The 12,320-nt window shown below is 34.8% G+C and overlaps 1 protein-coding gene across 4 annotated transcripts in view; it reads right to left on the bottom strand.

The window, feature by feature from the left end:
• Positions 1 to 12,320, bottom strand: part of GABRA3 (gamma-aminobutyric acid type A receptor subunit alpha3) — a 354,529-nt gene that overhangs the window by 277,298 nt on the left and 64,911 nt on the right. Inside the window, exon 2 of one of the 4 annotated variants that reach the window (XM_045820552.1) lies at positions 8,946 to 9,004. The exons of the other annotated variants lie outside the window; for them this stretch is intronic. The gene's annotated coding sequence lies outside the window, so the exon portion shown is untranslated. The remainder of the gene's footprint in view (positions 1 to 8,945; positions 9,005 to 12,320) is intronic. 4 annotated transcript variants of the gene reach the window in all.

Consider the following 12,320-nt stretch of genomic DNA (forward strand, 5'->3'; position numbering starts at 1 on the left):
TCACAATATATATTTTAAAAACCAAAGATTCATGATAAGTATACAAAGTATATGAAAAGATATGTTTATGGCCCCATGGTACATGAAAAAATGGCCATGGTGAGGATAGGTGGTCCTAAGTATAAAAGCATACAATCATGCTGTGTGCTCAGAATACTACAGTACACAGGCAAACAAACATGGAAAGGGGTCAAATGGCCACAGTAAAGAAAAAAGAAAATTTAAAAAAAAACATTATACAGGCAAGTATCTCCAAGATACTAGTGGAGATAGTCATGATATACCAATATTAAGTAACTGTGTAATGGGAAAAACTTTAAAGTCTTAGAAGACATAGGAAAAGTTTCCTGATTTGGGGAGAACTAACATCTGGTCAGGTTACGGCACAGTTCTTAAGCAGCAAACATCTTAATCTGGTAAAGGCCACACAGATAAGGGCTGGGGCAAGACAGATTATGAAGAATTAGTCACGATCCCAAGTCTTGTATTTTAAGAATATAGAGATAGAGCATAACACCCACTTAGACCAGGAGAGTAAATGCTTGAACATACACAGGTATTATTCATTTATTCATGTTCTGAACAAAATACTTCACAATTGTGCTAAGTTCTGATAATGCAACACTCAACAAAATAAACATGATGCTCACCTTCAAGGATTTGATAGTTTACTGGGAGAACAGGAATCTGTAGCAAAGTACAATAAAAGTACAATGATAGGAAAAATACAGGGTGCTATGAAAATATAAAAAAGACATTTAAATTAAGACTAAATTCAGGACTAAAGGAAGATATCATGACAGAAATAACATTTAAAAAGAGAAGTGAATGACGAATTCATGAAACTCAGACTGAAAAAAAAAAGAATTTCCTTTCACATATGAAGACCAAAAGAAGCAAAAACTCATGCTGGGCTGGAAAATGTTAAAGTATTTCAATACTTCTAGAACAAAGAAAGAGAGGGTAATAGCTAGAAATAAGGCCAGAGGGAAGCAGAGACCAGTTTGTGCATGGTCTTGCAAGCCACTACAAAAAGTTTAGGTTTGATTTTTAGAGCAAAGAGAGAACAATGAATGATGTTATGACATAAGAATATTTTCACATTAGAGAATTCTGATTTCTGAGTGCAGATTGGACTCAAAGGGGGTAAAAGAGAATAAACACAGAGAGGAAAATTGATGCTGCTGAGTAGATAAAGAAGTCAGTGTCAAATGTGGTGGAGGAATTCAGTAATATCTGGAAGAAAGACAGCACAACTCTAGGAATTGCTTTGAATCTCTTCTGAGAACCCCTACATCTATAATCTAGTGGACTCTTGTGGCTTACTTATTTGACAAATACACCATTAGATAGCCTAACACCCTCTTGGATAGCAGGAATCAAGGTATTTATGCTGGAGAGCCAAAATGCATAAGATACAGTGGAAACCTCAACACTGCAAGTAAGAATCTGGGGTAGAGAAGCTGGATAAGTGAAATCTTTCCTCTTAAGCAGAGGATGGACATATGGCAATTGGCAAAAGTAGCTTTACAGTTGTAATAAAAATAAATAACATAATAATTTAATAAATAATAATATAGTAATAAGCTGTTTCATGTACTCACAACTGTAACCTAGTATTGTCCTCCCCTGTAAAACAATTAAAAATAATAAAAATATATATACACATGTACAACATATATACATATAACTTTGAAACGTATAAAATATTTACTCACATTCATTAATTTGTGTTTTATTAATATTAATATTAGTTGTCTGGTTAAGAATATAGACATTGATGGTTAGGTCTAGATGGCAGAGTAGGTAGATCCTGAACTCATCTCCTTCCACAAACATATCAATATTACAACTAAATACAGAACAACCATTGCTGAAAACCACCTGAAGACTAGCTGAACAGAACCCTTATAATTAAGGATATGGAGAAGAAGTTACACTGAGACAGGTAGGAAGGTAGAAACAGTCTCGTCAGGTTTCACACCCACAGTGTGGCGATTAAAAAATGGGAGCATAATCTCAGCCATGGAGTTCCTCCCTAAGGAGCAAGGTATTCTAGCCCCACACTGAGCTCCCCATCCCAGGCAAACTGTGCTAGGAAGAGTACTCCCCATAACATCTCCAGAAGGGATTTTGTCTGAGAGAGACAAAGGGCAGTAATGGAGGGTTAGCAACAGGGGAGTGGGAGGGGGAGAGGGGGAAAAAGGTACGGAGAATAAGTGGCATGGATGGTAGGTAGAAAATAGACAGGGAAAGGGCAAGAATAGTATGGGAAATGTAGAAGCTAAAGAACTTATGACACATGGACATGAACTAAAGGGAGGGAATGTGGGTGGGAGAGGGTGTGCAGGGTGGAGGGGAATGAAGGAGGGGAATGGAACAACTGTAATAGCATAATCAATGAAATATATTTTTAAAAAAGATACTGTTCTTAAACGGTTCATGAACAAACTCACTCTAAACTCCAGCCACAGTTCAAGAATTGCCTGGGTGATATGGGAATTGAATTGACTGACTTTAGGACAAGTTCCAAAAGAGCAGGGACTCTCTCTGGTGACAGAAGCACTGGGTAGCACCATTGCTTCTTTGTTTCTTTTGTTTTGTTCTCCTTCCAGCTAGCTAACCTGGTGAAGGAAGGTACCAAATCTTCCATATCCATTAACCTGGCTAAAACTGTTTGCCTTGCTCTGACATTCTCCTGATATTCCATCACACCCAACCTGCTCACTCTGGCTGAAGCCTTTTCCAAGGGGTTTCAGGATCACCACACACAACACCTGGCCTCAGCTTGCACAGAAGCCTTTCCCAAACAGCCCCAAGCCTGACAAAAGTGGTGGCCAGCCTCAGTTAACATCACAGCATTTCCTAAATGGCCCAAAGTCTGACAAAAGTGATAGATCCACATTCACATTGCAATATTTCCTAAGTTCCCCCAAGACTGGCACAAGTGTCAGTGGCCTCAGCTCACACTGTAGCTCCTATCAAGTGCTCCCAAGTTTAGCACAAGTGGTGGCTGGCTTTGGTTCACATCATAGTTACTACTAAGTAACCCCAAGCTTGGAATGAGCAGTGGCCAGCCTCAGCTTATATCATAGCCTTTTCCAGAAGCCCCAAATCCAGAAAATGCAGCAATCATCCTCAGAAGAGCTCTTGTTGTAGCTCCTACAACATAGCCCTAGGCCTAACACAAGGGGTAGCCAAGCTCAGCCTGCACTGGAGCCTCTTCTAGAGGCTCCAGTCTTGACACACCTGGTGGCTAGCCTTGGCCCACACCAGGGCCCCTCCTAAGTGGCCCCACACAGACACATCTGATGGGAGGCCTCAGCTGGCACTGAAGCCTCACCAAAGTGATCCTGCTCCATGAGGCCTTGCATATCAGATCATCTTTAGTAGCCATAGCCAATCCTTGCAGCCAGTCAGCCTGAGGATCAACTCCACCCACTACCCACTAGTATGCCCACAGAAATCACAGCCCAAACACAACAGGAGGGTACACACACACATATAAGACACTCCTGGAGCACTTGGCTCTGATGGCCATGGGGAATTGCATCACTGGGCCCCACAGAACAACTTCTATACAAGGCAAGTCTTTCAAGACCAGAAGAAGTAGCAGACCTACCTAACACACAGAAACAAACACAGAAGGACAGCCAAAATGAATAAGCATAGGAATGTGTTCCAAATGAATCATCAAAACTCTAGAAAAGAAATTAAATGAAATGGAGACAAGCAATCTAACAAATAAAGAGGTTAAACAATAGTTATAAAAATAGTCAATGAACTTAGGAGAAAGTGGATGAATTCAGTGAGAATGTCAACAAAGAGAGAGAAACTATAAAAAAAGAACTGATCAGAACTGAATAATATAACTGAAATAAAAAATACACCATAGGGAATCAATAAATTTGATGATGCAGAAGAGTAATTAAGCAAACATGGAAGACATAGTAGTAGACAATACCCAAATGAAAGAGTGGGTGGGGGGGATTTAAAAAATAAAGATAGTTTAAAGGACCTCTAGGACAATATCAAACATACCAACATTGACATAATATGGGTCCCAGGAGAATAAATAGAGAAAAGGACATAGAAATTTATTTGAAGAAGCGATTACTGAAAAATTCCCTAATCTGGTGAAGGACACAGGTATCCAAGTCCAGGAAGCACAGAGAGTTTCAAATTAGATGAACTCAATAACCCCACACCACAACATATCATAATTAAAATTCTGTAAGTTAAATACAGAAATCATAAAAGTATCAAGAGAAGAGAAGCTAGTTACATTAAATCAATCCCCCCTAAGACTGCATACTGATTTTTTAGAAGAAATTTTGCAAGCCTAAAAAGAATGGCACAATATATTCAAACTGATAAAATGAAGAAAACTACAATCAAGAATAATCAATAAATCAACAAACCACAAGTGTTGGTGAGGATGTGAAGAAAAGAGAACCCTAGTGCACTATTGGTGGAAATGCAGAATGGTGCAACCATTGTGGAAAGCAGTATTGAGTTACCTCAAAAATAAAAAAGAGAACTGCCTTTCTGGGAATATACCCAAAGAAATCTGAAACACTAATTCAAAAGAATATGTGCACCCCTCTGCTCATTACAGCATTATGTACAATGTCCAAGCTATGAGAAAAACCCAAGTATTCATCAGTAGATGAGTGGGTACAAAAGCAGTGATACTACTCAGCCATAAAAAAGAAGGAAATCTTACCCTTTGCAACAGCATGGATGGAGCTGGAGAGTTATGTTAAGTGAAATAACACAGTCAGAGAAAGGCAAGCACCATATGATTTTATTTACATGTGGAATCTAATGAACAAAATAAACTAACAAACAAAATAGAAAGAGACTCATAGATACAGAAAATTGACAGCTGTCAGAAAGGAGGGGGTTTAGGGGACTAGGTGAAAAAGGTGAAGGGATTAAGCAAAAAAAAAAAAATCCCTCATAAGCACAGACAACAGCATGGTGATTACCAGAGGCAAAAGGAGGTCAGAGGAGGTAGAAGAAGGTAAAGAGGAGATAAATGATGACACAAGGAGACTGGACTTTGTGTGGTAGACACACAAAACAATATACAGGTGATGTATTATAGAAGTGTATACCTGAAACCTATGTAATTTTATTAACTACAATCACCCCAATAAATTCAATAAAAAAAATTAAAGGAGATATGAAGAGTTTCATAGCAAAAGCTGAGTTCATATTCACTAAACTGGCACAACATTTTTTAAATTGTATAAATTAAATAATAAATAATTATTTTCTAATACATTTTATATTCAATATAATTTTGTATTAGTTTCAGGTATATATCATAGTTGTTAAACAATCTTACAAAGGAACTTTTTTAAGCAGAAAAGCAAAGGCCAAAACTAAAAATAAGAAAATGTAGGAAAGAAAAAACATCACTGATAAGGCAAACATTAAGTAAAAATAGTGGACCAAACACTGAAATGTTAGTATGAAAGTTAAAAGACAAAAGTAGTAAGATCATGTACAACTACAATAATAAATTAAGAAATAAACATGTGCATATACACAATATAAAAAAATGGTGTCCAGAATATATATAAATAAAATAGACACTAAAAAAATAGAAAAGATCAATAAAACTCATATGGTTCTTCAAAAAGATAAACAAAATCAATAAACCTTTAGACTGACTCATCCAAAAAAATGAAAAGAGAGAAGGCCCAAATAAATAAAATAAACATTCATGCATATGCTCTCTATAAAGACTCACTTCAGATCAAAAGACACATGCAGACTGAAAGTGAAGATACAGGAAAAGACATTTTATGTAAATGGAAACAAAAATGAAGGTGAGGTAGCAATACTTGTGTCAAACCATACAGACTTCAGAAAAAAGACTACAATAAGAAACAAAGAAGGACATTACATAATGATAATCCACAATCAAAAATGAAAGAGAAGTGACATCTAAAACCACAGGAACACAAAGGTTTATGAGATTGCTATGAACGATTATACACCAACAATTTGAACAACCTAGAAGAAACAGATAAATTGCTAGAAACACAATCTTGCAAGCCTGAATCAGGAAGAAACAGACAGATTACAAGTGACAAATTTGAATGAGTAATCAAAACACATCAAACAAATAAAAGTCCAGGATCAGCTGGATTCACACTTAAATTCTACCAAAAATTCATAGAAGAATTACAGCCAATCTTTTCAAACTATTCCAAAAACATGAAGAGGAGGGAAAGCTTCTAAACTCATTCTATGAGGCCAGTATTACCTTAATACCAATGCCAGATAAAGACAATATTTAGAAAAGGAAATTATTGGCCAATATCCCTGATGAACATAGATGTAAAAATCCTTAACAAAATATTAGCAAACTAAATTCAGAAATACATTAAAAAGGCCATACAACATGATCAAGTGATATTTATTCCAAAGATAGTTCAGTAACTGGAGAGCAATCAATATTATATATCACATAAACAAAATGAAGAATAAAAATCATATGATTATTTAAATTGACGCAGAAAAAGACTTTGACAAAAATTCACTACCCATTTATGATAAAAACTTTCAACAAAGTAGGTAAAAAGGTGACAACCCATATATAACATACTCAACAGTCAAAAGCTGAAAGCTTTTTTCTCTAAGACCAGGAAAAAATAAAGATGTCCACTCTCACCACTTTTATTCAACATAGCATTAAATGTCCTAGCCATGGCAATCAGACAAGGAATAGAAAAAAATTCATCCAAATTGGAAAACAAAAAGTAAAGCTGTCACTATTTGTAAGTGACAATATTATATATACAAAACCTTAAATGTTCCACAAAAAAACTATTAGAACTAATAAATGAATTTAGTAAAGTTGTAGACTACAAAATTAATATTCAGAAATCTGTTGTTTTTCTATACACTAACAACAAGATATCAGAAAGAGAATTTAAGATAGCAAATATCTAGAAATAAAATCAATGAAGAAAATAAAAGATCTGTACTCTGAAAACCATAAGACATTGATGAAAAATTGAAGAATCTTTAAAGAAATGGAAGAATATACCATGTTCATGGATTTGAAGAATTAATATCATTAAACAGTCCATACTACTCAGTGCAAAATCTACTGACTCAATGCAATCCCTGTTAAAATATTAATGACATTTTTCACAGAACTAGAACTAATAATTCTAAAATTTATATTGAACCACAAAAAGACTCTGGATATCCAAAGCAATCTTGAGAAAGAAGAACAAAGTTTCAAGCATCACATGCCTGGATTTCAAACTACACTACAAAACTACTGTAATCAAAACAGTATGGCACTGGCCCAAAGACAGAAACATAGATCAGTGGAACAGAACAGAAAGCCCAGAAATAAGTCCACTCTTACATTATCTATGACAAAGGAAACAATGATATACAAAAGGGTAAGGTCAATCTCTTCAACAAATAATGTTGGGAGAACTGGACAGAGAAATGCAAAAAAAAAAATAAAGCTGAACCATTTTCTTACACCATATACAAAAATAAACTCAAAATGTATTCAAAACTACAATGTAAGACCTGTAACCTCCTAGAAGAAAACATAGGAAGCAAAGTCTTTGCATCTGTCTTAGCAATATGTTTTGAATATATATCTCAGGGCAAAGGCAACAAAAGCAAAAATTAGAAAACAGGACCACATCAAACTAAAACAAAAAACTTTTGCATTGCCAAAGAAACAAAATGACCACCTATTGAATGGTAGAAGATATTTGCAAATGATATATCTGATAAGGGGTTAATATACAATCCAACATTAAAAATTCAAATAAAAAGTGGGAAAATGACCTGAATAGATAGTTTTTTCAGTGAAGACACACAGATGGACATCAGACACACGAAATGATGATCAACATCTCTAATTATTAGGGAAATGCAAATTAAAACCACAATGAGATACCACCACACACCTGTCAGAATGATTATCACAAGTACACCACAGATTAAATATTGGTAAGGGTATGGAGAAAAGGCAACCTTCATGCACTGCTGGTGGTATTGTAAACTGGTACAGCTACTATGGAAGACAGTATTGAGATTCCTCAAAAAATTAAAAATAGGACTACTGTATGACCCCACAATCCTTCTGGGTGTTTATCTGAAGAAATAAAAAACACTAATTTGAAAAGATATATACACCTGTATGTTCATTGTAGCATTTACAATAGCAAGATATGGAAGCACCCTAGGTGTCCATCAATAGATAAATAGATAAGAAAATATGTGAGTATATATACAATGGAATATTAGCCTTGAAAAATCTTGCCATTTGCAACAACATGGATAGACCTAGAGGGTATTATAAGTGAAATAAGTCAGACAGAGAAAGAAAAATACCATATGATTTCACTTTCATGTAGAAGCTGAAAAACAAAACAAATGTACAAATAACAAAACAGAAACAAACTCAAAGATACAAAGAACAAACTGATTGTTGCCAGATAGAATGGGTGGTGAGGCATAAGCGACAAAAGCAAAGGGGATTTAGAAATACAAACAGACAGCTATAAAATAAGTCATAGGAATGTAATGTACAACATAGGAAATATAGCCAATAATACCCTACTACATACAGTAATAGATTGGTACTAAACTTATTGTGGTGCTCAATTCATTAGTTATATAATGTCTAATCACTGTGTTGTATACCTGAAACCATTATAATATTCTATGTTAAGTGTAATTAAAAATAAACTTTAAAAATAAATAAGTAAAATAAGAACATTGTAGACATTAAACATTAATATAGACATTAAAATTAAATAAAATTTCTCTTTTAGTAAGGTAACAAGTTTTTTGCCCCCATCATCTTTACCCCTAATATCATGACTGTGTATATGTTAACATTACATGATCAAAGAGACTTTGCCAATTGAACTAATTAAAAATTAACTTACCTTAAAATAGAAAGATCATCCTACATTACGTAAATGAGCCCAATGTAATCACAACGACCCTTAAATGAAGAAGAGGTACACAGAAGAAGAAATCAGAGAGATGCAGGAGAGATTAAAAGCATTGAAGCAACTCAGTCCTCTATTGCTGACTTTGAAGATGAAGGAAACCAATAGCAGGGAATGTAAGTGGCCTCTAGAAGCTGAGAAAAACTTCTGGCCAACAGCCAGCAAGGAAATGGGTACCTCCATGGAGCTGAAAGTGGTCAGTAATCTAAGTAGCTTGGAAGCAGATTCATCCTCAGAGCTCCCCAAAAAGAAATTCAGCCCTGGCATTTTCTTCAGCCTTGTGAGGTTCTCTAAGCAGAATATCCAGCTCAGTCAACCAAATATTTGACTAACAGGAACAGTGAGATTAAAAATGCATGCTGATCTAAACTACTAGATATTTAGTAGTTTGTTACATCAGCAATAGAAAATAATATATTTAGTTTCTTCATCTATAAGGGGAGGGTAATAATAGGTATTCCTTTTGGATTGTGTGATGAGTATGGAGGGAGGGAGGGGGAGAGGATGAAGGGGAAAAAAAAGAGGAAAAGGACTGAATTTATTAGAGTACACAACATATAATAGGCACCCAAAAATAGTTGCAGTGATGTGCTGTTAATAATAAACTATTGTACACTTATGATATACAGGGTCCAGCAGAAGTAACACCTGCTTCAGTGTGGTTGGTAGGGTAATAATGTGGATGTAATAATTTATAGTTTTAATTGAAACATTTCACCTAAAATGTCATATGGTATGCTTGAGTGTGATATTGTTACAGAATTACATGCTTATGATTTTGTAATAAAAGATTCTGCAATTAAAAAGGGGCATTATTTATGCTGGACACTATTTTGCCATTCATTATCATATTTGTATCCTTATCACAATGCTGATAGTTGAGCAGAGTAAGAATTTTTTAACTTAAAGAATGAATAATGAAACATAAAGAGGTTTTTACTTGGTCACAAACCAGAAACTAATAAGCATCAGAGAGGGACTGAACACAATACTTCTGAATCCTGATTAAGCGGTATTCCCATGCATTATGAAAAAGGGGGAGGGATTAAGAAGTACAAATTGGCAGTTACAAAATAGTCATGGGGATGTAAAGTACAGCATAGTCAATTTAGTCAATAATATTATAATAACTATGTATTGTCCCAGGTGGGTACTGAAAATATTGGGGAAATACTTTGTAATATATATGATTGTCTAACCACTATTCTGTGTACCTTAAGCTAACACAAAATAATATTAAACTGTAATTTAAAAAATAAAAATATAAATATAAAATAAATAAAAAGTGAATACTTCCTAAGGAATTACTATGATAGTGAGAATTCAGTTATCCTATTGGGATACAGGGGTATATATTTGGCCAAGCTATTACTTCATACTGCCCATGGAGCACTGTGTTGACCTAGGCCCTGGGAATTAATACTGAGTTTTGGCAAGAAATACAGTTCCACAATGGGTCTACTTGGGACCACTCTAGTAAGGCAGCAGAAACTATATGATAGAGAGATTTGGATAAGGCCATGTAGAAACCAACACTAAGGGATTTGGGAATGTGATATAGGTGTCTAAAGGGCAAAAGCTGTGTAGTTCTTCAACCCAGAGTGTTCTGATTTTAGCCAAAGACATTAATTCTCTCTGCTCCCTGCTTTTTCAACTCACTCATATACCACTCTCAAAAGCTCTACAATTCAGCTTTATTTCAAGGTTTAAGAATTTCTGCTATAAATTTAGCAGGATCAACTGACGGTAACAAAAACAGAGTCTATCTAAGGTACTTTCATTTGTCCAAATCCAGAAACACAATAGTATAGAATCCTTCTAAAGAATATTGTTCATACATGGGTAAATGGTGAACCAAAGCAGAGTCTGCTATCCCAGAAAATGATGGGGAGAAAAGGCTCTTTTCTGTCTCCTACAGGCTGTGCCAATGCCTTAAGCCAATGCTAATCTTTCCACAGCCATTGTACACTGCCTACATGTTGAGAGGAGGAATGACTCTAGATTTTCATGGCAATTACCACACAGCAAAAACAAGATAATGTCTGTATGATTCCATCTCTTTCTCCCACACAGATAAATTTATGGAATACACTTAATATTAGCTCTGAGTTTGGAGCAACTGAGTTCCTTTATTGGGCCTCAGTTTTCTCATTTGTAAGATGAATAGGTTGAACTAGATGATGACTAAACTTCCAGGTCTAATGTTAAATAATTCAAAGAAATATTAACTGAGAACAAGACTAGAGCATAAGTAGCATTGAGTCCATATTTATCTTTCATTCCCTAGGCCTAAGCTTTGTTTAGAATTAGAAACTTTCAACTCTACCAATTCTGGGGTAATAGTAAAGAAATAGAAGAATGTAAACAGTCAAATATTAGGACAAAATAATCAATATGATAATTAATTCCATAAAAATATTGTCTATATAGCATGGGACAGACATTGGACCAAAAATAGCAATGTAGATATTTTTAAAAGGTAAAAAGTACTCAAGGAGATAAGCAAAAATAAGTAACATATACTTTAAGGAAGAATTAAACAACTGAAACAACATTATAAATACTGTGCTCTTAGTCAATTGGAGAATAAGAAATCAATCATAATTTGAAAAGACAAAAGAGAATATAAAATTGGAGAAAGAAGGTTGCATTTTAGTTTAAAGCTTTCAAAAGATTTCAAGAGAAATGGTATATGTTTATAAGAGATAATACTTATACCTATAAAAAGAAATAACTTGTCTTAAGGAATATATTTTCAGAACATCCAAATTCAGTAGAAGATATTTATATGAAGTATACAGAAAACTTCATGTGTAAGGATGAAAGGTAAAAGAATACTCAATAAACTAAGGAGATAAAACTGACTAATGCTACTATTCAGCATATTATTATAAAGTCCTAGCTAATTGATGAAGCTAAAAAATAAATACATATTAAAAAGGGAAAAAATTATCAGTTTGCAATGGAATGAATAGGTTACTATAAAATGGACCAACAGTATATCAAAATACACTAGTCAGCACCTTTGTAAATACCAGCAATAACCAATTAGAGAATGTAATTGGAGGAAAGGACCATTTATATTAGCAACAAAACTATAAAAATTAAGATATATACATATATAGATATACACATACACACACACACACACACACACACACACACCTGGCTGGTATGGCTCAGTGGATTGAGTGCTGGCCTGCAAATAGAAAGGTCACTGGTTCAATTCCCAGTCAGGTCACATGGCTGGGTTGTGGGCCAGGTTCCCCAGCTGGGGGCATGTGAGAAGCAACTGATCCACATATCTCT

This window comes from Phyllostomus hastatus, unplaced genomic scaffold (genome assembly GCF_019186645.2).
Source record: "Phyllostomus hastatus isolate PE091 unplaced genomic scaffold, TTU_PhHast_1.1 phas_scaffold_397, whole genome shotgun sequence".
Taxonomy (NCBI): Eukaryota; Metazoa; Chordata; class Mammalia; order Chiroptera; family Phyllostomidae; genus Phyllostomus; species Phyllostomus hastatus.